The following is a 24,230-nucleotide window of genomic DNA, read 5'->3' on the forward strand; positions in this document are numbered from 1 at the left end:
TAAGAATACCAAAATGCTTGAATTCTTTCTTGATAACCACATCAAAGGTAATTCTTGTGGTTTAGAGACAAAAATATTCTTTGGAAAAACAAAAGAAAATTAGCAAAAATTAGTCCAAGCACAAACACCACAAGGAGAACTGTATAACTATATTCCCATAAGTATATGTTAATAAATTTAGCAACAAAAATATATAGTGCTTCATGATGTGACTCATTAAAAATGAATTTAACTAGATGGTGGTAGAATATGAAGGCATGTACAATGGTTACAGTAAATGTGCAAGTGTAGTCTTTCTTTTAGACCAAGTATTAGGGAAGGAAATTGCATACTTGATGTCTCGTGGTTTCTAGAATGCTGTTTTTGTTTACGGGTTGGGAAACTGCCAGTGGTTTCAACAAAATAAGAATAGAAATCGTACATTATTGTGAAGTTATTTTAAAACAGCAGATGCAAGGCAGGTCACAGAATTTTTTTTTTTAATGTTGTCATGAAAATGGATCTAGACTCAATAAAACTCCTGATGGATTGAGGGCATAATTTTCATTTGGGTATCCCTATGCTTAATATTGTTAATACTTCCCCTGATAAACAAGTTATGGAGAAATATAAGATTACTAGAATATTTGACCTAATAAGTAACTGAAAACTGAATATTTTTATTGAAATATAGATGGAAGTTTTTCATTTCAACAACCTCCATGAAGCTAGAATGATGTGGAAATCTAAAAATCTGTATTTTACCTTTTGAAATTTTTCTTAGTGCTACGCTCACTGAATCCATGGATTGCATTTTAGTGTCACACAAGTAGCATCTTAACTTGTCTTAACTATGGCTAATACCTTCTGAGTCTTTGGCAACGTGCATATTTCATCATCTCAAAGATTGAGATAAAGTAGTTGTAGTTTGTGGAAAGGAATGAATCACAAGAAAATATTTTCAAAAGTGTGTTCCTTTATTTTCAAGCCCATACTATTCATTGGAAAGGACTGCTTTATGTGAAAATTCGCAGAACTTAAATGAGTAAGAGTGATTCACAAGGTGAAGGCTTTGGTGATCAGAGGTCTTATGCAGTTTGGGGTATTTTATATACAACTTATGGTCTTCCAAATGGGTCACTGTCCTGGCTATTTCTTGAGAAACCATTGTTTAGGTGTTTACTTCATTTCTTGAATAATCTACTTACTGTAATGATTGCTTTCTGGTGACATTTAAAGGTTAAAATGTAATATATAATTTTTCTTTTTTGTAGGAATTTCCAAATGTGTGTGGTTATTGCAATCTTTCTTTTAAACACAATTTCTAAACCATTGTGCTATTTTCCTCAACTCCTCCCACAAACAGACATTTAAAATTTTTATAAGTCATGTTTTCATTGCTCAATGTGATCCTCTAATGGTTCCATGTATCTCCTGGTTGGGACATCCCTGGTGAATGAACTCATTTTTTTCCCCTCTGAAATCTGTTTGTGTTATCTTGGTTTATCTGTGCCAAGATAGCAAAGGGCCATGCTGTGTCACCTGGCTAATACAGGCCAGGCATAGACATTCAGGCCTTAGTTCATTCCATTCTGTTCTCAAAACCACCAACCAAGTGTCCTAACACATAAACTGTGTCCTTACTGAAATCCTTCAAAAGCCTTTGGGATGAAGTACAAACTCCTCATAGAGTACACAAACTTCATGATATGGCTCTGGGCTCATCTCTAGTGATCTAGAGAACTGGTTTTGACTGCTCTGAGTTCATGGCCACTAAAACTACCTTCCTAGTGCTACAAGGACCTGGGTTGGTTTCAGCTGCTTAGCAGTCCCGGCTACGGTGAGCAGAGAACTGTCCCTTCTCTGGGTTTACTCTCACTGAGAGGTGTTTACAGGAAGTTTGCTGGGGCTCTGACTTGCTGCATAGCCTATGGACTTATTTCACTTGATCAAGGATCCTCCTTTGTCTAAGGCACACACATACCACTACATTTGCCGAGTCTGAATAGTAGCAGGCACAATGTTTTACTTTAAGCCATTCCTCCCCCCTGATACTCTTACCAGTGGAATCTGCTCACTCTTCCAAATAGTTGTCCATATGATACATTCCTTCCTCTGGGGATATTTTAATACCTACTCAAGATTTTGGCTTCCCCTCAACATTCAGATAAGACTAAACACCAATTGTAAATGCAGCTCAAGTTGCTTTATCTAGTCAGAATTTCTTTAGCCACCATATGAATCAGTGGATGCAAAATGGGTATTTGGAGAAAGGGATGTACTTTTACCACATGGCTCTGCATAACTACTTTATATTGCACAATATATTGTATTAAAATTGTCTATTATCTTTCTCTTTCACCAATCTATAAACTCTTTGAGGGCAGGAATTGTTTCAATTCAATTTTGTACAATGGAAGTAACGTACATGGCACAAGAATAATTGTATTTGGAGATAATGAACAAAGAGGAACAGTGTTCTGTCTCTAGGAATGATTCTTCAAGTCATTTGTTTGCTAGTTCATTTTTTCAGAACAAAATGATAAAATTTCTATAGTACAGACCCACTCTGAGTGGTTTGAGTGTACATGGAAGATTAGTATATTTTTTTTTTAATTTTTTATTGTTGGCTGTTCAAAACATTACATAGTTCTTGATATATCATATTTCACAATTTGATTCGAGTGGGTTATGAGCTCCTATTTTTACCCCATATACAGATTGCAGAATCACATCAGTTACACATCCATTGATTTACATATTGCCATACTACTGTCTGTTGTATTCTGCTGCCTTTCCTATCCTCTACTATCCCCCCTCCCCTCCCCTCCCCTCCCCTCCCCTCTTCTCTCTCTGCTCCCTCTACTGACATTTGTTTGTCCCCCTTATATTATTTTTCCCCTTCCCCTCACTTCCTCTTGTATGTACTTTTGTATAACTCTGAGGGTCTCCTTCCATTTCCATGCATTTTCCCTTCTCTCTCCCTTTCCCTCCCACCTCTCATCCCTATTTAATGTTAATCTTCTTCTCATGCTCTTCGACCCTACTCTGTTCTTAGTTACTCTCCTTATATCAAAGAAGACATTTGGCATATGTTTTTTAGGGATTGGCTAGCTTCACTTAGCATAATCTGCTCTAATGCCATCCATTTCCCTGTAAATTCTATGATTTTGTCATTTTTTAATGCAGAGTAATACTCCATTGTGTATAAATGCCACATTTTTTTTATCCATTCATCCATTGAAGGGCATCTAGGCTGGTTCCACAGTCTAGCTATTGTGAATTGTGCTGCTATGAACATCGATGTAGCAGTGTCCCTGTAGCATGCTCTTTTTATGTCTTTAGGGAATAGACCGAGAAGGGGAATAGCTGGGTCAAATGGTGGCTCCATTCCCAGCTTTCCAAGAAAGAAGATTAGTATATTTGTTGCTATTGTTTATACTGTACCTGCTTGGTGGCAATAAACACTGGTGTTCTTGGAAATGGTGCTTGTCTAAAAATCTTCTGTTAGTCTTTGTTCATGAGGTTACACTATGATAAGGAAATGGGCATGAATGGATTTACCAAATCTGCCATCATGTGACAGATCTATATATTTAATGGTGAATGATTAATGTGTTATGGCACACATGTAGAGTAATGATATTTTAAAAATGTCACAGACAAGCAAACGGGACACTTGATATATATGTACTCTGTCTTTTGTCTTCATGTAAGAATTAGTTTGTCAATAATTTTAACAAAAAAGAAAAAGTACACTACACTAAAAAAATCACTTGACAGAAACATAAATAATGGTATAATTACAAATAAATGCTAAAATAAGTTTACATTTTTAAACATGTAGGTCAGGTTACATATGGAAAAGCATAAACAAATAGGCATCATTACTTCATTGTCTATAATTATTTCCAGTCAATTAGTTTATAAATTCCAGATTCTTTTTTTATTTCACAGAATAATGTGATGTGAATAAATACCTGTTTTTCAGAAGGAAAACAGTGCACTATGGGTATTGGCCTAAAGATATAAGCATCTCTCTATAATTTGTATGCTGTTTTTTGCTAGCCATATAATTTTGTTTTGATAAATAACACATGATACAATTGGCCTTGCTGGCTGACCACCCTAAAGAAGATGCCTCAAAGACTCTCTGTAATATTTGCAAATGAGCTGGGTCAGTGACCACAAGACAATGACTTCTCCTAAGCAAATAAACATGCAAAAGGCCAGTTGTGGTCACAGCCCACGGAGAACAGCAAGTCCAATCTACAGATGGCAGAGAATAGAGAACAGTGGAATGGGGAGGCCCATTCAGCTCTTGAGTAAGTTCTTCAGAAGGGCATGTTCCACCTACCATGCTGCCTTCATTTCTACCAGAAACCATTTTCTTTAAATTAGGATTTGAAGATATAGTTAAAGTGTTAATTTAAAAAAAGAACAAGACATTAGTTAACTCTTTACTTACATCCTTGTTTTCTCAGTTTCTAGGTCTTTGGTCTTGGGTCTGTCCTCCTTATTCTTCAATTTCCTCATCTGCAGCAATGGAATAATCCCTGAATTTTAGAATTGAAAAATAAAATCAGGTAACGCAGGTGAATGTATCCAATACAGTACCTGTCATGTGGCAGGCAGTTCACCAATGTTAGTTTCTTTCCTCCACCCATTGAACATATTTTTATGGAGTGCTAGGCCCTGTTTTTGTCTCTTCAATTCCAAAATTCATGTCCCTATAGGAATGTAGCTTCCACTCAAACCTCCTTACTTTTTTCTTATTGTTGTGTTGTGGACGTCTTCTATGAGACATTTTATATTTTTTGCCAAACAAATGTGTGCAGCATTCCAAACATGGTAACTAATTCTTGACACCTAATCTCTGTAGATGGCAAGCCCTCCTTCTCTTTCTTCTCTTTGGCTTCTTTCAACCTGTCATTGAAAACTCTTTTCTAAGTCTTTTTAGACCTCATAAAATCAGTGACTTAAAACAGTGACTGTGGTCCCTAGAACTTTGTCATGCTTGTGTATAACTCTAATTAACAATGCATGTCCAATATGTTTTTGGCCATTCGAAATTTTTTCCATGTTATATCATATGCAGTAATGTAGGATATATTTCCTTTGGATTCCCAAGTCCTAATAACTGCTCTCAAGGCAATGAGTTTTTGAAAATGAAGACTGATCCATTAATCTTCCTTTATTCTTTACTTTATGCTTATCATGATAGAGATGGGGTGCTTCTTAATGCTCTTGACTTGGGGCACGTTTTATACTTTCATCACACACAGAGCCTCCACCTCTTTTAATTAGCATATTTTGGCTTCAGTGCTGTTCCCAATCTTTACCTGAAGCTTGAACTGAGCTTCCAGTGGAGTCTTCAGCAACCCTAGGTTATGTAGATGGTTGTGTTGCAATAAAAGACCTGATGCCAAACAGTTATCATTCCATCTGAATTGTGTAATGATAATTTTAAATTTGAAATGATGATATAGAATATTCTACTTATAAAGAAAGTGTAAGTCTTTCAAGTTTCACATATCAAATATATATATATATATATATATATATATATATATATATATATATATAAATTATATATATATAATTCAAGGTAGCTAACTGAAGGGTTTGGAAGAAACGTTATCTTCTAGAAAAAGAAAACTATGCATTGTTACACTTTAGGATTTCTTACTTGAAATTAGCAAATTTGACTTTCCACTATTTATATTAAAGTATGTGGCCAGTGCAGTTTATTCAAGATGAAACAAAAGCCCTTATATGAACTACACTATCATATTTATTAACCTCTAGAGAATCAGCTTATGAGCCATTGAATGAACTTTGAAGGCGAGCCAATGATCAATTAGATCCTGAAGGAGGATTCAATGATCAATCATAAAAATCTGATATACGTTTTAAACATATATCATAAAAAATACTGAAAAATTGACAGGTTTCAAACATAAGAAATGTGGATTTCCCAATACTCTATGCTCATAAAAAGAGTAGGAAAAACAAGAGATTCTTAGGTCAGCCCATGCAGTTGTTCAACAGAAGTACAATCAGAATGGCAAAGAATATAGTGATAAGACAAACCAACACAGGGGCAGTTCTGTCCTTGGAAACCCTGTATAGCCTTCAACAGACAAAATTTGCATAATAAGCAAATGTGAAAACAGGCAAAACAAGCAAGGAACTGACAGATGATTAAGGGACCTACTGAATAAAGCTTTTTAAAATGTTCAGTTAACTTAATTATTCTTATGTAAACTCATGAGAAATTTAGGGCAAAAAATCAGGATGTATAAAGGAAAGTCATTTGATTTTTTTTTAACAAAAAAGGAACAGTCAAAATGTTTCCTAAATTTATGCTTTTTATATTTCCATTACACATTTTTCTAGGTGATTGATTCAATGAGAAGCAGATTTAATCTAATAATATTGCAATGGAATATTATATTATCCTGTAATATCAGAAAAAAACAAATATAGTGAGTTATATTAGATTACAGTCAGTATCATCTGAAATTTAGTTCTATAAAATCAGTTTGATTTTTTTTTTCATACTAGTCAGAACAGGTGGCAACAGCAATGGTTTCCTTCTATAATTCTTGGTTTGAACTTTTTACACAGCAGGCCTCACCTTTGCTTGAACTTCAAAGAGTGCATAAGTAAGATACAGGGCAGCCACAGTCCCATTTTATCCCATTAAACTTCCCTAGGTCTTGGAAGTTCTTATTTAAGATGTGAGGTTGGGCCAGGAGAGTCAACTTTTTAACAGTCTGGTACATGATTTACATTTTAACCGTTTGTCTTCCCCAGAGCGCACCATGTTTCCTAGACTTTTGTAACTCAAATCAGACAACGATGTGAAAATGAGCATTTGACTCAAAATTTATTAATTATCTTAAAAGTGCTGTTCAAATTGATGAATGTTGCTTTTCTGAGTGTTTCCAGAATATTGAATTCATCTAATACTTGTTTTTTTGCAGTTTGAGCTTAGGGAAAATACAGTTCTCCATTATTCACTCTATGCTATTGCTTGGACAAAACTCCTTTGCCCCCAACTTTCCTTTCTTATTCTTAAAGAGGGTTGAGGTCATGTGTAAGATCTCTGGTTAGGGCTACTTACATGACCTTAACTTTTATGTGCTCTTTCTGGAGACTTTCTTGTTATTAGAGGTTGAAAAATATCTATATAGCTTCTCTATTGCTTTTTTTTCCCCTAAATTTTCTATGACTTCATTATACTTCTCTCTCTTCTCCTAGTTATGGTTTATCAAAAAGTTCACTCCTTTAAATTCATGTCCACTATAAATGTTTCTACCCTTTTAATCAAGTACAACGAGTACCTATTGCTTTGGCACAGTTTACAAGCTAATAAGGGAGAGAAAAATGTAGGTAGGAGATCACATGTGTGGTAAGTGTTGCAACAATCATAATGCACGATGAACGTTTGTCTGGCTGCAGGAATAAACAAAAATCGATGTCACTGCTAGCTGTGAGAAGAGGAATTGAAGCAATCAGATTCCTTTTTACAGGAAACTGAATTGGAAATACTGAATAGGAAATAATTAGCCAATTAGCATCAGGAATTTATCAGAAAGGTCATGAGAAAAGGTAAGAATTCAGTATCCTCTTGAGGTAGCAGATCATACAGGAAAACAAAAGACACTAGTTAATGTCTGAAGAAATATAGAACAGGCAATACTAAAAGAGAATCACAAGCACCACAAGGGAGCAGGCAGCTCCTCCTAAGTGGTATAATTGCTAGAAAGGTTATGGAGATGGTGGGAGCATGGGAAAAAAAGAGCCTTAATAAGGCCTAGTAAACCACACATATTGGAATTGTGATTTTTCAAGATACATTTACTCTGTTTTCAGAGGTGAGGTAGGAGATAATAGGGTATAGCAATTATCAGCACCGCATGTAGAATGATATGGCTATATTGTGTGTACAGAACTGTAGCAAACCAACGAACAGTTCTACTCAATGTTGTCCTCTATAATCTGGAGTAGCACTTAACTTTTAGGGTTATCTTAACAATTCGATGAAATAAACCAGGTAAAGTACTTGGCACAGTTTCTTGTTCTTATGTTTTGAAATACATTAGCTATTATTATTTAATTCTATCTCAAAACTAAAAAGCATACTAAACTGGTGGCTTTTTCAAACTGTGGATCGCAATCATGAGTATTTTATGTGGTAAATTTAAGGAAGAATAGCCAGCCATTTTAGATAAAGAGATAGCTTAGACTAAGAAGAATTTTCTACAATAAAGATATTATTTGTAAAACCTTTTTTCAGGTACATGTATGTATATCTGTGTGTATGTGTGTTTACACAGGACCATGCTCATGATATGGTGACCACTATATTAGATTAGGGATAGAGAGAACAGATTGGTCATGATAAACATCTCTGTATTTTTACTATAGTTTGTTCTCAACAAATAAATCAGAGTAATCCTTATAAATAAAAACCTTGTAATCCTCATAAGTACAAGTAAGTAAAACTTATTTCAGGCCATTTAACAACTCCAATGGGTGTCCATATCAATAAGAGTAAAAATAAAATTCATTGCTATATAAGCTTTCATTCAACACTCTTACTGAATTTATTTTTACCTATTGGAATATATCTCCTATTACTCTCTTTGCTGTCCAAAACCCTCTTCCTAGAAATCTCTTCCTGTGGTACTTTGATGACTCAAATATTCCCTCATCTCTTCAGGTTCTTCTAAAATGTCATTCTTTCCGTAACTGGACTTGACCACTGAATTATATCTCTGCTCTCTGCTCTCCTTTCTTGATTTATTTTTCATCAGTCATTACTACTTAACATACTCTGCATTTTACTTTTTTCCTATATTTTTCCACCATATCTATGCACCAAGAATTTTCATTGGTTCTATTTTCCATTGTATTCCTAGTCCCCAGAATAGAGCAATGCCTAGCACATAGAAGAGACTTGCTGAATAATTCTTGAATGAGTATATAAGTCAGTAGACAAGACAGGTATAAAGGAAATGTATGCAAAACAGGTGACAAGTACAGAATTAATACCTACATAGAGAAAGATATTTTATTAATTCATAATAAGAAGACAACTCAATGGAAAAAATGAGCAAATAATATTATTCTAATGTTCAGATGGTCTACCCAATGTCCTTTCTCTCTTTCTTACTATTAGAGCACTAATCTCATTTAGTGCAGCCAAGATTCAACTAAGGAGCTTCCTCTACAGCTGGAGGGTCCTTGCCACATGGTCTTGGCCCTGGAGATAGAAGCACAAATCGCTCTGTGGACTTCTGAGAAAGTGATTTTGGCCTTTTGCACTTTCTTTCTTCTCTGATTGATGGGGGTTCTGTAGCTACTTTGTGAGTAGGGAGATGAGTTCATGTTTCAAGGAGGGAGAAAGGGAATGTCTAAAGCAGCCCAGGTTGTTCTTATGTGAAAGAAAAATTATATCACTCTTATTTGGGCTTTATGTAAAGGCAGCTCAATTGAATCCTTAACATAAACATAAATAAATAATTCTTTGAAGAACATACCTAAATTGGAAATAAAAACCTGACTCTATCACTTTAGTATTCAGGAAAAAATGGAATTAAAGGAAGAAAACATACCATTTTTGTACCATTTTTTGCTGGCAAAAAATTAAAGCAAAGTAGCGCAAGATTAAGAACAAGAGCTATGAAACCAGATAGTCTAGGATTGACTCCCTGCTTCTTCATTTAAAACTGTGTATCCTTGGGGAAATTCCTTAATCCTGCTGAGTCTCCATTGCATGAGTTAATATGTGTAGCAAGTTCAGAATTATGCCTGGAATATAGTATTTTAATTATTGTTATTTAAACTCCTTCTATAGTGAGAGCTGAAGAATGCAGGTTATTATCATATATTTCTGATAAATTTTAGCCAATTTAGAAATGAGTCTGATGATACCTTAAAAATGGTGCATATATAACCACCTAACCAGTATTATCAAACAAATAAAGGATCCAGTGTGTAAGGATATACGTGCAAGAACAATTAGATTGCATCATTTTCAAAGCAGCAAGAAACAATTGGTTCCCATAATCTGAAAAACAAGTGAATGCCTAGAACCAGAGGGGTGTCATATAATTTGCATTGCATGTCTATAATGTGACATTATACAGTCATCACAAAATCAATTTGGTGTATATCAGTTAACTTGGAAAAATCTTTGCTATGTACTATTATCCAGGGTTTATACAGATTCAGAAACCCTACGTACTGTATCACTGTATCTTTGCAAGCAACTATATGAACAGGAAGACTTGTAATAAGGATTTAGATCAGGTGGTTAATATTAGCTACCATAATTAGGGTATATTGACATTTTAAAGGGGTGGGACATGAAAAATGCACATCATTTTAGAAAGATGACAATAATGAAATATGATACCATATATGTGAAATTATTGGTATGAGAGGGCTTACACACAAGAATTGCAGAATGCGAAAATGTGTCCCAAATATTAATGGTGGTTATCTCAGGAAGGTGGGGTTTCAGACTATTTTTGTCTTCTTTCTTGCAGTTTAATTCGTGGTTTGCTTTGTAAAAACCACTATATATTTTATACAAGCAGAAAAATAGTTTTATTATTATGAGGTTTTAAGAAAAGGGAAAAGAGAATGGGAAGAAAGATGGTGGAAATGCCTTCTATAGTTTTTGTTTTTGTTTAAGATGCTGAGTTTAAAAGAGACATAGACGTGATGTGGAAACTAGAGGTGAATATAGGTGTCCATGGGCTTGTGGAGGCAATGGTAGTTACCAGAGTGGGTTTCAAAGCTCGATGTAATGATTTTATAGGGTGGGAGGATTTGAAGATTCTGTTGACAGAGGGTGTAACTGAAGAAGGGAATCCTGGAAAAGGTGAGAAGACTGGAGGATGGGATCCAGAACCAACATGTAAGGCCGGGCTTTGGCAAGAGGAAGGACTGTCCTCAATTAATTAAAAGGAAGATGGAATGGGTGGAGAAAAGAGAAAAGGAGAAGGAGGGGAGGGCAGACAGAAGAGACAGGAAGATTTGGAGTTGGAAAAGATGGGATGTTCTCAACTGATAGCTTTTATGTTCTTGTGAAGTTTGAGGAGTTAGGAACTTGTTGGGAGTGGCTCAGAAGGCAATTTGATGAGAAAGCTTAAATAGTTATAGGGAGGAAAGAGACATAGGGCTCACTAGGAAAATATGGAATTGCCTGGCAGTGGACAGTGTGTGTGTCCTGTTTCCTGGCCAGCTGCCTTTATGTTCTGGCTAAGCTGGACCAACAAAAAAAGACAGTGTTCCAAGTAGTGAGAAGAGTGACTCCACACCGGATGTGAGCTTAAAGAAGTATTTCTCCACTGAGCAGAAGCATGGATACCATGATATTTTCTATATAACAATGTTTAACAACAACTCAGTACTGTGTGTGCAACAGTGGAAGTGCCTATAAAATAGGAGCAAGACATGGCCACGTTATGGGGAAAAATTGACCCATAATTGGTAGACATTGAACACCTTTTATATATGTACATTTGTAGGCATAGAAAAGTACAGTATAGTTGTTTTGCTCATCAAATATTCTTAGAAAATGATTAATGGAGGTGATGTATGAGCCAAATTTTGCACTGCAAATGAGGAGTCCCAAGTTACTAGTTGTTAAGATTCATCTAATGATGTACAGTATTACATCTACACTTTTAGTTTTTTTTGCCACTGTGATCAAAAGACATGACAACAATAATTTTAGAGGAGAAAAAGTTTTATTTGAGGCTCATGGTTTCTGAAGTTTCAGTCCATAGACTGTTCATTGCTCTGAACTTGAGGTGAGGCAGGATATCATGGTGGAAAAGTATGGAGGAGGAAAGCAGCTCAGGACATGACACCAAGGAAGCAGAGAGAGAGAGTGCCACTTACCAGGGTTGAAATATATACCCCAAAGTCATGGCCACGGTGACCCACTTCATCTAGCCATAACCTACCTGCCTAAAGTTCCCATATAGTGAATCCATTCAAGCAGATCAATGCATCAACTAGGTTAAAGCTCTCATAACCAAATCATATACCTCTAAACTTTCTTGCGTTGTCTAACACATGAGCTTTTGGGGGATACCTCATATCTAAACTACAGCACTTAATAAAGTTGCTCTGTGTTTTGGAGTACCCCTTCCTTTTCTCTTGAGGTAGTTAAACCAAATTTTATGAATCTACTTCTAACTTTGACATTCTGTTAGTGATGAGTGTTATAGTTCTTAGATTCTGCATGGTTGAGGACTTCTTGAGGTGTTAGTTTAAATGTCACCTCCTTAGTAACTGCCTTGTTTAAGTAAATACTCGAAATATTCTCTAGCATTGTTTAATTCCTTGATAACATCCATTACAATAAGTGATTATTTAATTGTTTGCCTCTTGATTTTTGGTTGTTTTTCTGAAGTGACAGTGCTTTTTGTAAATTCACCAATTAAGTGCCAGTGCCTTGCTAAAGTGACTCAAGAGATGATTTGATATGGATATGGAGGCAGCAGATACTTAGAGAACTTGCTTTTGTCATAAAAGGACTTGTAAACTTGTCCTCAAAGGAATAGTAGGATTCTGTGGAAGCAAAATGAAATGGTATTCTTTGTGTGGATAAGAATAAGAGCTATGATACAAGGGAGAAAGGACATGTGTTGTGCAAGTGATAAGGAGATCTGCTAGATTAGACTGGAAGGTTGTGGCAGATTGGCCAGTATGAGCAAAAGGAAAAAAGACCTTAAATGGGAGAAACTTGGGCATCATTTTTGCTTCTTAACACATGAAATACTGCTCAAAGGATGAAAGTGGTGTAACTCAGGAGGGCAAGCCAACCAACCCACCTTTTGATAACATGGTTCTTTTGCGTCGCTAATAGGGAAGGTAGGAAACTAAGTAGGATATTAGATGCTCAGTATTCTTTTAACATACACTCAATCCAGAGATATTTTCCCCCATGTTGAAAACATCAAATCTACTCTTAAATTTTTTTTTTTTAAAAAAGGTCCCATCCTAAAACTCTGGGTAGGTTATCTGTGCTAATAGTTTATATGGCTGGTATTAAAATTTTCAGATGGCGTGTACCTTCCCTCTTCATCTCATGGACTACAATGGCCAGTTTGAAATAGGGCTATCCTGATTTATGGGTGTCTTACTCCTTTCTAGCCTTCCAGTCTTGATCTGTCTAGCAGCGACTTCTCTTGATTCCAAGCAATTTAGCAGTGCGTAACGTTTGAGAATGTAGTGTTTCTTTCACCCTCAGACTTCTGCTGGCTATCCACAACACTTCCCACAATAGTTTTTTGTCTGTACAGATTTATAATCTGTACAAATTAGAGTACTTTTGGGGAAGACAAAGGAATCACTGTTAATAAATAAGCTGGGATAATGGGTGCAAACTGAGATCATGCTGAATAACTTGGACATATAGTCACCCTACTAAACTATATTCTTCCCATATATTCAATTGGAGTCTATTGGAATCACACTTTTTTAAAAACTTTTTTATAGCAAATTATCACAAATTTAGTGACTTAAGATAACACAAAATTATCATTTTGGTGATAATTTTCTCGATATCTGCTCATTCATTTGACTTTAAGAAGTCTGAAGTGAATGTAACAGTGTTAAAATCAAGATGTGACATGCTGGTTCCTCTGGAGAGAATCTGTTTGCTTTTTCCTGTTTCTAGAAGCCTGCCCTCCTTGGCTCCCAGCACCTAAGTATATTGATTTTTTTCTCCTGCTTCTCATTGTCACCTTGCCTTTTTCCTCCTGTGGTTCTCCTGCCTCCCTCTTCTAATGTTTGCTATGATTTAGAACCTGTCCAGGTAATCTAGGAGGCTCTCGGATCATCTCTTATCACAAAGTCCTTAAGGTAATCACACTTGCAAAACCCCTTTGACATAATACTCACAGGTTCTAAGTACTTGTGGACCACTATACCCATTATTCCAGGAGAGCTTTCTAGGAAACTATGAACTATTTCCCTCTGTGACATTTCTTGATGTTGACTTCTGGGAGCATCTACTCATTCTTTTATATTGCCTTAGGATTAGTTGTAGCTCTGCTCTATTCCCCTAAGAAGCACAATGTAAAACACAAGAGATGAATTAAATAAAATTCCCATCCTCCAGCACCTTATATTGAGCGAGAGAACTGCTAGAGTTTTATCAAATATTTGTTCTTCCCTTAGTTTCTCTCAGGTAATGACAAGATTAATTTTTTTTTAGCTGGCCATCGTTCATAGCTTCCCATTGCACTCAGAATGAAGTTCAAAGTCTTTATATTGACCTACAAGGTCCTAAATGATCTAACTTGGCTACCTTCCCTGGTCTTGCTTTGCACCCCTCCTTTATTCCATTGTCCAAAGAGTGCTAGACTTGGTTATCTCCTCATATCTTTCCCATGCTCTCCTATAGATGAATGTGCTTATGTGTGAACATGTGCATGCACACATAAACACACACTACACAGCCTTGCCACTAGAACATCTCTTTTTTTGTCTTTGAGGTCTCAGCTTAGAAGGCAATCACTTATACTCACTTACCTGACCCTTTGATTAGTCTGGGTCTGTTTGTTACACACTACTAGTTCAGTCTATCCACTTAACATCTCTTTGCACAATTATTTAATTTGTCATCATTTGTTTGTCTTTCTCCCTTTACTTTCCTAAACTGACACCTTGTCTAGGGAACTTGTCTGTTTCATTCATCTTGATCCCCAGCATAATGTTTGACATATAGAAGAAGATACCTTAGCAAGTTTTTACTGATTAATGTACCATGAAGAGGATCCTCATTTTGGTGATAATTTTCTCGGTATCTGCTCATTCATTTGACTTTAAGAGAATATTTCAATTTTTTAAAAGATCCTAGAAAAATCTTGATCTTTTAAGGTACTGCGAAACTTTCCCCATGTATATAAACAAGGAATCTGCTTCCTCTTAGAGTACTCTTATTGTCTTAGCTCTGAATTCAAGGGCAGGTGTAAAGAAATCTAACTGTGGTCCAGTTTTATTGTAAAATATAGGAGAATCATAGGGGTTACATCTTTGTTTTATGTGCTTTGATTATTTTCACCACATAAACTTATAAAGAATAAGTTCATGAAGGGACCTGACAGGTCTCTTTGACCCCCCAGGAAGGGCTATTTACCCTAGGTATGCATGGGGCTCACCTCTGATGTATTACATCTTCAAGGAAAGCTAGGTATTTTTTTTCCTGCTAAGTGTTGACCTTGATCTGCTACAAACCAGTTTTCCTTTTGTTCACAAAGTGTTTTATGCTTTATTACAAAAATTTTATTCTGTCTCAGTGTTAAATATGTGTGCTTTTGCTATAGTTGCCCAAACTGGGCATGTGCTAGTATCATATTTCCCTTTCTAGTAGATAATTCTTTAAATGTAGAAAACTATTCATTTTCAGCTTTGCAGAGACTCTAACAAGAGTCTATTCTGCTTTCTGAACCTTTCTGGTTTGTAACAATGTGCGCCATATGGCCTCCACAAACACTCCTTTGCAATGCCTAATTTTTTTTTTTTTTTTTTTGCAGCCTGCTTTCCCTCTTGAATGTATGTACTCATGTGATTTTGCATATGCTTCTTTTATATAATGATCCAGATTCTTTGCTCTTCTGTTATATTCTTTCGCCACTGCTTCAAGGTCTTTAGCTTAAGTAAAAGATGACAGTGTCATCTACATATTTGAGGTATCTCCGGGTCCTTGAGTCCTTCTCTTTATCATAGAAACCTTGAAAAGTTTTCTCAAGGCAGGAGGTGAAGAGTCTTAGTGAGATACCACCTATTAATTCTACACTACAAGTCGACCTTGACCACCTAATTTTCGAGTTAAATGTGACAGTATCACTTGTGAAGATATGTTGGGGCACTTACCATGTGGGGCTTCTATTGCTGCTTTTGCAGGGCTCCCAACAAAGCATCAGTTTCCATTAAGTCAAAATTCTTTTCAAGTCCCACAAAAGTCATACAAAATGACTTGTTTATTGTCTATTGTTCAGCCTGCTCTGCAGTTTGAAAGCAAATACAAAATAATGCCCACTTTACCTACCCATACTCACTGAGTTACATCAGTTGTTACATGTTGTTTATTGTCTATAGAAATGGTGTATCTTTAACTGAGCTTCTGGGCCACAGATAATATTAACCAAATGATTAATGAAATAGCAGCAACATTGAGTGGATAAATGTTAACAAGGGAAATGACCACACTTTCAAATTGATGCAGCAAACACTGTCACCCAATTCAAAAGGCAAGCAGAAATAAACAGAAAATAAATAGAAGTGTTGTAAACATCAGGATCACTGTACATGAAAATGTACAGGAAAATGCAGAAACAGTTTCCATCCAGGCAGACTGTAACTATAGTCTCATACATTTAAGTTCAGAGTTTCTCTCTAGGATAGGGGATACGCTGAGGTGCCTCTGCCATATCTTTTCCCCCTTCCTGCCTCCTTCCCTTCCAATAGCTTCTTTCTTTTTTTTTCTCCCATCTTGCTTCCTATTTTTCTTGGTGAAGGTTGTTTGCGAAACAGGCTTTTATGACAAAAGTCTATATATCGGTGGTTCAAAATGGAATATTATAAGGAGAAGCTGAAGTGTGTGTAAGATGCTTTATTGATTGTTTATGGCTGAGTCACACATTACTCCAAAACAACAATTTAAAACAACAAACATTTGTGACCTCATAGTTTTGGGGGGTCAGGGATCTGGATACAGTTTAACTGAGGGATTCATTTCTCTCATGAGAATTGTCAGTGGGGCTGGGAAGTCATTTGGACTTGCTGTGAGTGGGGCAGCAGAATCTATGCTCAGGTTTACTGACCTGGTTGTTGGCATATTTCAGTCTTTCACTACATGAGCCTTACTGGCCTTTCTTGTTTGGCGACTGCTTTCACTGCTCACACTGTTTCCCCGTGTGAGCCATCAAGGAAATAGTTGGAGGGAGAATTCAAAATGGAAGCCTCAGTCTTTTTATAACTTGTCTCAGGAGTGACAACCTTTCTGCTATATTCTAGTCATGAAAAGTGAAGCAAACAGTTCCAACCACCCCAAGGGGAAGGTTGTACCAGGGCATGAATGTCAGGTGGTGTGGATTATTTGGGACCATTTTAAAGAGGCTGCCTACCACAAAATCCAAAGACTTCTGCCTCCTCTTCTGTCTCCTCCCTTCACACAGAATTTACATCTAGTTCATATATTTTCTGCAGTTAAATGTAGAATTAAGCATTTGCTTCTGTTTTGACATGTTTGTAAATACAGTGATTTTCATGGGGGAATGCTTTTTTGTTCATAATCCCTACCCTGCTTCATCTCACTGAAATTCTGCCTATCCACGAAGGTGGCTCACCTAACCTACTTTTGTTATTTATTTGCCTTTGTATCCCTGGTGACCAGCATAGTATAGTGTGCCCAATTGACCATCAATAATATTTGCTGAATAAACAATATACACTATATCCTTCAAGAGCCATTACCAATGACCTCTTCTAGTCGGGCGCTCTCCTTCCCACCAACCTCCATGCCTCTGAGAGGCAGTGTGGTTAAACACCCCATCTCTGGAGACAGAATTCATACATTCATATCCTAATTTGTCCCAAATGTCCCTGGGGAAGCTACTGAATTTTTCTGGGCCTCAGTTTCATCACCTGGAAGTAATAATAGGGTGGACGTAAGAATTAGACTGAGATAACTCATATCAAGTTTAGCAGAATATTTTCATTTGGCTGATATTTATTAATTCTTTACATGATTATTTTTCATTACTTGAGAATTTCTCATTCTTCAATTATTCTCATTCCACTTTTCTTTTGAAATCATGCATTGTTGTTGTTTATATGCTTCTTTTATCCCAAGTAGAATATCTCAGAACAATTACAGTGGAATCATTCATCCATCTCCTTTTTCTACACTGTGAGATCCTTTAAGCCGAGACCATGCTGATTTGTCTTAGTCTCCCCACTGTAGGGTTGACACACAATTACTTTTCAACATGAATTTTTGGACTTCAGACTAAATGGGAATGGTAGCTTATCTTTTTTTTTTTTTTAACCCTTACGATTTAATAGTACAATGTCTTTTGTAAAGCTGCTCAATATTTTTGTTTTGAATTATTTTGAATAATGTAGATAACTTGTCCCTTTACTTCTACCTAACCCTGTCTTCTCCCCTGGAATTCTCAGTGGATGAACATAGCAAATCCAGACCTGCCATAATTTATTTTAAGCTACCAAAATACATTTCAGACTAATGTGGGGCCTGCCTAAATAAATGAACTGACTCACATGTATATCTTTAGTTTCAATCTAATTTTCTTTACAACATTTTCTATTTCCCAGTGATCTCCAAGACAAATAATTAGGATTATTTTCCAAAATACATAGTTCTAGGTTTCTTTTGCATAGGTAATAATGGTTAAATATTAATGAATATGATAATGAAGTATAGAAATGCTGCTTCAAACAGATACAAGAAGGGTGAGAACGTATGGTGTACTGATATTTTCAATAACAGGATTTGTTGGGTTCTTTCTTTTCTATACAATATTATGGCACATCTACACTTGAAGAATGAGAACTTCCGGGCAATACTGCATGATGTTGAGCTTGAATACATATATATATATATATATATATATATATATATATATATATAATAAGATGAAATTTAGGGAATTCAAAGATATAACAAGGAAGAAACCAGATAACAGCCAATGATTTACTTTTGATGTTTTATGAAAAGAGAAAATGGCGGCTAAATAAAAACTAGGCTCTTCATTTTATTGTAAGTATACAAACTAAAAAGCATGGTTAGATGCTGCATTTAGAAATTGTTTAGTAGTAGAATTCATTAAAATATTTTATAGTTAGCTTTGTTTCAGAAGGGTGTTCCAAAGAAAATTCAAACAAGAGACTTGCCTAGGTGTTCAAGAAAATGTGGGACCAGTTTTAAAATAACTTATTTTACTAAAATGTAAATTATAAATTCTCATTTGGAGACAGTTCCTACCAGCTGTCTTGTAAGTATTTATGATTATAGCATATAGCAAACTAGAATTGAATAAAATAGTATGATTTACTTTCTATGTCTCCAGATTATAGATTTTCATTTGAGGTTTGTACTAGAGACATGTTGTACTTTTGATCATTATGGATACATGTAGACTTATGGTTACGATTTTGAAAAACTAGTAACAAACAAAAAAAATTTGGCAACAAACAAAAATAGGTAAAGATGGCACAATGATGTCCCCTTTCTTACACTAGAAAGAATACATTCTTCCTATTCTCCTATATGCAAAGATCACTCTGAATTTCTCTTGTCAGACATTGCAAGACTATTTCATGTCACTATAGTGAGTATCACACAAGAATGTCCAGATATCCTTAAGTTGGTTGATTTGAATCCCAAAAGCAGTGGAAGAGAAAAGGAGGTGGAAATCCCTACCAAAAAAAAAAAAAAAAACATGTAGGATACTGATGCTAAATAAAACTCATAATAAACTAACTACTAATATAGAATGTTAAGAGACTGCTGAGGAGAGTAGTGGGTAGGGAGGGCTGGGTGGAAGTTGATCATGGATTCTTAGAATCAAGAAGTTTGGGTGTCACTGCACAACAGAGTGACTAGAGCTAAAGATAATGAACTGTATGTTTAAAAAATCTGGAAGAAAGGATTTTGAATGTTTTCACCACAAATAAATGTTTGAGGAGATAGATATGTTTCCCCTGAGTTAAACAATATCCAATGTATACATATATCAAAATATCTTTTTATGTTTTCTTGTATCAGTAAAAATAATTAGGAGAAAAAAAATAAGACTTTCAAAAAGGAAAAAAAAGCTAAGAGAAAGAAAAATGGAAAATATTTAAGTGATGCTCCTACAGTTTGAGCTCTAATATCAAATGAGGAAAACACATTCACAAACTCACTGCCCCTTTCTTCTGCTTCTCCTAGACTTCACTGTGGTATCACCATGTACTTTTCCTATCAAAACATGGTGGTGCCATGTCCTGTTCCCTCCAAGATCCCTTCTGTATCAGGTGAGAAATTCTGGAAATGGATTCATTTATTCCATAATATTAGAGCCTTAACAAATTAAAATACTTATTCTTTAAAAGGATGAATTAGAAATGATTGTCAGTATTGAAGGAGTCTTTCTCCACTTTCCTGGATTACCCAAGATTTCTCTGTCTCATATCACTGTTGAGGGAGAGGGTGAAAAATGAGAAAATACTGAGTTTTGGAAAAATAAAATATTTTGCATTCTTAAAAGAGAATTTTAAGTTTTCTGTTGCATTGGTGAAGTAGGATGTTAGTGACATGAATAGAACGTGATTCCTTTTAATTAGTAGTTGTTGACTTTATTTAATTTAGTAAAAGGACCTTTAGATAATTCATTTTTATTTACTGGACTCTTTAAAGTGGAATGATAAATATAATTAATATGCTTAAAATATAATATGGGCTCTTAATTTGTTCACCTGAACTATTTTTAGCTTGAATTTACCCTCCTTTTGAGTCTGACATACCAACATTTAGATTGTACACAGTATTACACAATAAGAAAAGATAAAAATTTGAAGAGAAAGTGTTTTTATTACAGTTCCCAGGCCTATGATAGAAATGTTAAGAAACATAAAAGGTATTACGAACTGATCTACTTAATAAGGTCTTTCCTGACAGCAGATGTTAAGTTCTAGGCACTAATTATATTCTTTCTTTGTATGTGGCTTTAGGTTCAACTGGAATCAAGGTGGTACAGAAACATCAGCTACTTCTTAGCCCTTGTTTCAATTATTGTAGAAATGGTAAATTTTCCTTTAAAGTTCTTTTGGTTTATAAAATTGCACATGTCAGATATTTTAAGAATTAGAGATTGGTCGAGTGATTTGAGAGCCAATACTTTGCACTCATCTTAGATTGTGCCCCCATGATCTCAGAAGGTTTAAGATGCATTGCTTTACCCTGCCCATGGGGGTGGTGGTTGCTTAGGGCATGCCCTTGAAGCTGCTTCCCTGGGACTCCATGGCTGCTCACAGGTGTTCCTTTTCTTCTTTATGGGATCCCAAATGCCATTACAAAATAGAAATCACCTTACTTCTGGTTAATTTATGTTTTGATCTGAATCTCAATTTGGCTCCTCAGATATAAAACTTTCCAACTTATTGACTGAAGTTGGGCATCATGAGTCTTCCGAGACTGTGTGTAGCATAAGAAGGTAGTATTAAAGAGCGTGGTTTTGGAGCCATGGGTTTGTATGAATAGCCCACTCAGGGTCTCAGTGTTTTCATCTGTAAAATGGAAATTCAGGAAAAGAGCATAAAGAGTACTGCATAGCACTGCAGTGGTAAGCAAATAAGATGACAGATAAAAAAAAAAAATATCTAGCCCAGGATTTCATTCATTGTAAGCATACAATACTCCTTTATTCTTTTCCTCTAGGACCTCCTGAAGTTCAGTTTAACTTACTGTGCGGCCCCTGATTGTCGACCAGCTCCCATGAACTTTGTGCCTTCTTCCCAGGTAGCAACATGAATAGTGGTCTAAACATTTAGTAAATTAGGATAAATTGACACTATCACAAGACAAATCAGGGCTTTTAGAAAAAATATAACTAATGTTTTTTGTGATCTTAAAAAGAATATGTGTTGAATGTAAAGATTTTTTAAATTAAAAACAATAAAAACTAAAACAAAAAATACTCATAATTTCTCTTCTCAAATAAACAATTGATAACATTATTTCAGATCTACTTTTTGTGCCTATGTATATCCATGTATCTCTCTCTTACTTTGTATAAATATACAAAATATAATTAATTATGTACTGTTCTGTTGTATCGATTTCTTAATATTTTATTATAACCATTTTCTGTTGTTATTAAGTATTCTTCAGAGTTGACTTTTGTAGGCTGATAATATTTATCATATGACTAGTTTATCTCTGATTTTTCTTCTTACCTGTTAGTGACATTTAGGTTGATTCTAATATTTTGTGTACTGGTAGTAATACTTTATTAAACATCTTTGCATACAAATCTTCATGCATCACTCTTAAAGTAAATGCATCTGCTTAAAGTAAATCCTAAAAGTAAAATTGTTGAGTCCAAAAAAATGGACAATTTAAGCCTGTAAACATATTGACAATTTGCCTCCAAGATTAAAAGGTTGAATCAAATTACACTGTCATTAGTGGCATGTGAGAGTGCTTGCTTTCCTAAAATGCTCACCGACATAATGCATCTTGGATACATTTAAAAATGTGATAGTGCCATTGGGAGGAGGCAAAATATTTTAGGTTAAAAAAATGGTGTCATAGAGAAAGGGCACGGAGAGTAAGGAATGGAGGGAAGGAGATAGATAGTTCGGGGTTTGAAGTGAAGCAAATTATGTTACATGCACTTAGGCATATGTCAAAAAGAACCCCACAATCATGTACAGATATAACACATTAATTTAAAAGAAAACTAAAAAAAGTGGTATTTTGTTATATCAAAGGTATTTGTGTCTATATATTTTGTGAATTCAGTTTGGAAAAGATGTTTAATTTTTTATATTTAGATTATTTTATATATCATATTCTTAGATTTCTAGGAGGACATAGGTTTTGAATTTCAGTAAATACTTGTTTATCCTTTATTAAAATATTTTTTCACCCTGTACTTAAAAAATGTTAATATTTTCTTGTGATTAGTCAATGTCTATTTAAACTGGAGCACAGTAGCCATAATCTAATTCCTTAAGGGTCCTGAACAGTTGGGTTCTTAGGAAATGAAGTTTTTACTTATCAAATTTCAGCTTTATTCTCTGAATATTCAAATACATTTGTCAACTGATTTTAGAGGAGAAACTGAGACTGTGGAAGGATGAGGATAAATCTGGAAATATAATTCTAATCTTTTGAAATGTAAATCTGTGGCACAAAGAGCAGTGGTCCATGGGTTCTAAATCTTGGCCACACCAGAATCACTGGGGAGATAGGAAAAAAAATCTCCAAAACGTGGCCCTGAACACATGAGCTAAGAAAGTAGGGAGGGCTGAAATGTTGGTAATGCTTTTCATGGAGCTTCCTAATTGCTTAAAATGGACAACTACAGTTGAAAACCATTAAGGTGATGGGGTTCAGGTCCAAATCTAAAACCTGCCCCTCCGACTCAGTTGTGGCACCTTAGATGGTTCACCTGGGCCTTCAAAATGGCTGGGCCTTGAAAGAAGGGGGAAGAATGCAAAGAGCTCCTGAAATTTAGGCTTTCTACCTGCTCTATAATAAGCTAGTACTTCTTATATGCCCGAATGTCCCCAGCCTGATGAAATCGGGAAGAAATGTTAACATCACAGGTACACGACGATGTATCTGATAGAGCATATATGTGTGGTTTATATACAGAATATATCATTTGAAATTAAAATAGAGGAAGTTTTAAGTGATTTCACTTCAGGGTCCTTGCTAAAGGCCGGGTAACGCTGCCAGTTCTTCTGTGAGAATTACAGATTAGCAAAGTGAGAATTGTAGCAGTTTGGCTGTAAAGATATTAAAAAGTCTAGTAAGTTTAAGTTATTTTCACTCCAGGAAAACTATAATCATTTGAAAGATCAAAGAACAAGAGTGAAATTTAAAATAAGATTACATATTCGCCAAGCACCATGTTGCTGGTAAAGAGGCATTGGTGACTGTTGACCTGCATGTCATTGTACTAACTGGTGAATATCTTTATTTTGAAACCAACTTGCTGAAGCTACTGTGGATGCTTTAACTTTTTAAGATTTAACAAATTTGCCTGACAGGTTTTTGTTGCTTTTTGTTTTTTAGGGAATCATCTCATTTCATACCAAGAATTGAAATGTCACTGTATTAATGGGTAGAAATGTCAAAATGTTGCTGATGGTCTTCTCTGTATAGCTCTCAAGATCTAAGCATATACAATGATTTCTTGCATAGAAATTCTAGAATTGAGAGTTTGCTGACCAAACAACTTAAAAGCAACATACTATAATACAGCTTTTTGAAGTGGAGACTTAAAAAATTTTCTAGCAGTTAAAAAATGTATGTCTGAATTTATAAGTGTTGATGTGAGTTGATGTGAATTTCCATGGCCTTATTATTTAATCTTTGTAGATGTGCATCATTATTAACTTTTTATGCAACAACTGTCCCTGAGTTGAGTACTAACAATGCGAGAGGTGAAGACAGCCTAAGTGGCAGGCAAAGATTT

The 24,230-nt window shown here is 35.3% G+C and overlaps 1 long non-coding RNA gene across 1 annotated transcript in view; it reads right to left on the reverse strand.

The window, feature by feature from the left end:
- The window catches only part of LOC131424283 (uncharacterized), a 157,615-nt gene that overhangs the window by 103,691 nt on the left and 29,694 nt on the right, over positions 1-24,230 (reverse strand). Inside the window, exon 2 of the long non-coding RNA XR_009227050.1 lies at positions 4,448-4,535. This is a non-coding gene — a long non-coding RNA (uncharacterized LOC131424283). The remainder of the gene's footprint in view (positions 1-4,447; positions 4,536-24,230) is intronic.

Source organism: Marmota monax, unplaced genomic scaffold (assembly GCF_021218885.2).
Source record: "Marmota monax isolate L192 unplaced genomic scaffold, Marmota_monax_Labrador192_F-V1.1 WCK01_AAM20220418_F8-fsc00007, whole genome shotgun sequence".
Taxonomy (NCBI): Eukaryota; Metazoa; Chordata; class Mammalia; order Rodentia; family Sciuridae; genus Marmota; species Marmota monax.